The following is a 4,505-nucleotide window of genomic DNA, read 5'->3' as shown; positions in this document are numbered from 1 at the left end:
TCCTGGTCCCACCCATAGGCAGGACCTAGTCACCGGGTCAGCCCCCTTTTTTAGTATAAAGATGGGAGCGGGCCCCCTGTTAAAATTAGATCATCTTTGGAATCAAGATACCACTTTCTTCGAAAGGACTTCACGATTTCTTCTTCAAGATTCTCCCTTGTGGCTAAGGAGTAGTCACCCTGCATCCGCAGGCACCATCCTAAAGAACACTGCGGTCTGCTGCAAGTCCTTCATCACGAATCCGACGACCCAGCTCGACGAGACCCGGCTTCCCTGGCCCCTCTGACCTCTACTCACCTCTACAGCCCAGCTGAGAACCGTGAGTGCGACGAGACCTCAAGGGACCGACGATCGCCAAGACTGCACGACATCTTTACTGCAAGCCCACCGTGTCCTCCACTGGTGAGTGCTTTGGGGTCCGAGAAGCCCCGACCCTGCGCAGCTCCAGCACCCAAGATCAGCCCCCCTGCATCTCCACGATCTGCGTGGGGCCCTTCTGCTGTTTGCTGTGCACCGCGTTGTTTGGCTACTAGCCGGCTGGCTTGTGGCCCTCTGAACGACGCCCAACGACTTCACGACTGCTGGTCTGGTTGCTCCAGGCTGGCCTTTGCTTCCTTCTTCAAGAGAGGCACCCCGGACCCTCCTGGTCCACTCCAGACGCCATTTTAGGTCCACCGCGTGGGCTTGAATTTGCCAAGGCTTTGTTGCCCAATCCTGGGTCCAGCGACGCCGACAGCTTCTATCTTCGTGGGACAGCTCGATCCTCCATCCTGGTCGCCGACAACGCCTCCTGGTCCGTGAGATCTTCGAGTCAAGCGTCACCCACTCACCTAGTCGAGGTGGCTACCATCCGGTGCCCTCCTGGTGCCCACTGACTACTGGCTAGTAGTCTCGAACTTGGTCCCCTCTGCTTTCAGGTGTCATCTATCTTCAAGATCCAGGCTTGGATCCGACTGAACTTTCTTCACTGGTCACCGGCCAGCATCTTTTCTTCCGGCTCCTGGTCCGTCTACGAGGATTCCCGACGTCTTTTCAGACCTATGCAGCTGCAGCCCCTGGGCTAGGTAACTTCGGCATTTCGGTGCCCCAGCATAGCCTCACTATCCAAGGGTCAGAATCTACTTTCGTTTTCTCCCTACCAGGTCGGGTTCGCCCGAGAACACTAACTTTCTAATTCCTAGCTACCATAGACTTTTGTCCCGCATCTCGCGTGAGAGTGCACACACTGCACCCGAGTCCCCTAGGCCTCCTAGACATAATCTAACGATTCCCTAGTCAAGTCCTAGCGATTCCAAAAGCTATTAGTACTGTACTTACCTGCTAGGAATTTCGCATTCCACTTTCAGAGTATATGGTTTTCCGTGCCCCTCGGGCATTTGTATATACTGTGCTAACTTAAGTATTTTTGTAAGAGTTTTGGTTTGTGCTTAGTACCCTGTCCTCATAAAGAGTACAGGGCTGTTGTGATCTTTAAATAAATAACTGTTTATTTTCATAACACTTGTGTGGTGTCCTTTCACTTGGTATTCAAGGGGTATATGTGTGGTAAACAGCTGGCTTAACGCGCCCTCTCGAGTCTTTAGCCTTAGACTGCTCGTATCCACGCTACTAGGATAGCTGGTCTATAAGGTTGACTTACAACCAATCATCAATAAGGGTTGCTGGACTGATACATAGTGTTCACTAGAATAGTGAGCACTGCATATCAGGCCACCTTCTCACATTGGTGGCAGCGGTGGGATTTGAGCTTGCTGTTGTTTTACCACACGTATCCTAAGAATATCTTGTTGAAAGATCACATAAAGGACTGTTAGGTACATATAACTAAAGCTTAGAATACTCTGAGTTCTACTGAACCAGCTGTTGTAGCTCCTCAAGGCTTAGCACACCTTGGCTGCAACTCTTAGCAAGGGATCAGTAGGTAAACACATAGTGTAGGTAGGTGCATCACTTACACCACACTAGAATCAGCATGTCAGACAAAGGAGGAAACTCTGAGTATCCCCTTGTGTCAGTGGACCTTCCACAGGTCACTTCTAAATATGCTGCTCTTAGCTTCCATGAGATGAGACAAGTGTGTACTCTCAGGAAACTAAAACAGGGGTCTAACCCCACCACTTCCTTTCTGATTGGTCTCTTAGAGGCTTATGATGCCAGTAGGGCTGGTAACCCAGACCCTTCTAATCCAGAAGGAAGTTTGCCCTCCTTACAGGGTCCCTTTGATATCCATCCCCTCCATGAGGCAGATGATGCTGAAGAGGAGGATGAGTTGTCTGGGGATGAGGCAGATAAGGGACAGGTAGAGGTCAGTAGACTAACCCGGACCAACTTAAGCAGACATGAGAGGGACTCTAGGGGAGCCCTGGGGCCACTCTCAGGTCAGCTTAACATTGGGAATGGACGAGTTAGGTCTCTATCTAGAGGCTCTAACAGATCCCTTCATACCAATGGCTCTCAACGTTCCTCTCAAAGGGGAATGACATCTCCCCAGAGGAGAGTGTATGAGGCAAAGGAAAAGGCAGCCAATCTGAGGATTGAAAGGGAAGAACTTGCCCTGGCCAAAGAAAGGCTTGCCTTTGCTAGAGAGCAACAATTGAGTGGGGCAGTCCCCACTGGTGGCAGCAATAATCCTAGCAATAGGGAAAGGAGTTTTGATAAAAAGCACCTGAATAAGATAGTGCCCCCCTTTAAAGAAGGGGATGACATCCACAAATGGATTACTGCTTTGGAGAGAGCCTGCACTGTGCAGGGTGTTCCCCAAAGTCAGTGGGCAGCTATCTTGTGGCTCTCCTTTGATGGTAAAGGTAGAGATAAGCTCCTCACCACAAGGGTGGAGGATGCTAACAATTACCAAATCTTGAAGAATACACTGGTTGATGGGTTTGGTTTAACCACTGAACAATACAGGATGCTGTTCAGAGACACCCAGAAAACTCAGTCTCAAGATTGGACTGACTTTGTTGATTGTGCCACTAAGGCTTTTGAAGGCTGGCTACTGGGTAGTAAGGTTACTGATTTTAAAGGATTGTATAATCTAATTATGAGGGAGCAAATCTTAAATAATTGTCAGAACCAGTTATTACATCAGCACCTGGTAGACTCTGATCTGACCTCTCCACAGGAATTGGGTAAGAGGGCAGACAAATGGGTCAGAACCAGGGTTAGGCCTAAAAACCAGGGTGGTGACCAGAAAAAGGAATCAACCAAGCCTCAAGAGAAGGGTGGGGATAAATCCTCAGAGAAGACTTCCCAAGGGCCCCAAAACTCCAACAAGGGTGGTGGGTCCCAGAACACTCCTTCAGAACAAAAGAAACCTTATTGCCATACCTGTAAACAGGTGGGTCATTACAAAAGTGATGTCAGTTGCCCTAAAAATGGTAATAAGGGAAACATACCCCCAGGTAATACTCCTAAACCTCCTGTTACCACTAGTGGTAATCCCCCAGGTGGTGGGAGTGCCCCCAAGAATGTGGTGGGCATTACTTTGGGCAATCAGGAGGACTATGGCCTAGCCAGGTTCCCTGACCACACTCTTGTCTGTGAGACTGGCATGGGGTTTGCCAACTTCACTACTGGACCCCACATTTTGGGAAAGTATAGACAAGAAGTTTTAGTGAATGGTCGGAAAGTTGAGGCATTCAGAGACACAGGGGCCAGCCTCACCATGGTGAGTGACCATCTGGTCCCCTCTGCTCAACTGACCCCTGGTTTTACTTATCAGGTGACAGACATTCATGGAGTGAAGAGAAGGCATCCCATGGCAGTAGTCAAGCTCAGTTGGGGTAATGTCACAGGGCCCATGAGAGTGGCAGTGACAGATAACCTACCTGTAGATTGCTTACTGGGGAATGACCTGGAACTCTCAGCATGGGCTGAGGTGGAGCAAGAAACTCACTCCAGAATGATAGGCCTATCCAGACAGGTTAGTGGGGCAGTAATAGATACAGCCCCAGTCCAAGCACCATTCCTCCCTGAAAAGGTTGGAAGGGCAGTGGTAGCCACTGCCCAGGCTCAGACAGACTTTCCAGAACAGGATAGGAGGGCTGTGACAGTCACAGCCCAAACACAGACTGAGTGCCCTCCTGAAAAGGTTGAAATGGTCTCAGCCTCTACTCAAACAGATAGTGAGGTTGTGAAGCCTGAAACAATGGATCACTCCACTCAAACAGAGAGCATTGAGGAGGAAGAAGAGTCTTCCCCCTCCCAGACACTAGGTGAGAGCCAGCCTCCTCAGGGAACTGACTCTACCCCTGTTGAAGGAACTGCCCCAGAGGTAGTCAGGCCTAGCCTGGCAGAGCCCCTGATGGCAGTGGACCCTTCCCAGGTGGGACCCAGTCTGGAGCAGGTAACCTGCACCTCTCTACCCTGCCTCAGTCAGCCCAGGGCTGTGGAGGTCAGGGAGGCCAGTGGTGGACCCAAAAGGGCCCCCTGTCCAAAAGAACCCCTTAATCAACAGATTAGGATCACTGAAGCTGGTAAACCTAGCCAAGTGAAAATAGAACAGA

Source organism: Lissotriton vulgaris, unplaced genomic scaffold (assembly GCF_964263255.1).
Source record: "Lissotriton vulgaris unplaced genomic scaffold, aLisVul1.2 SCAFFOLD_1197, whole genome shotgun sequence".
In the NCBI taxonomy this organism is placed as follows: domain Eukaryota; kingdom Metazoa; phylum Chordata; class Amphibia; order Caudata; family Salamandridae; genus Lissotriton; species Lissotriton vulgaris.
Note: the sequence above shows the minus strand (reverse complement) of the source record.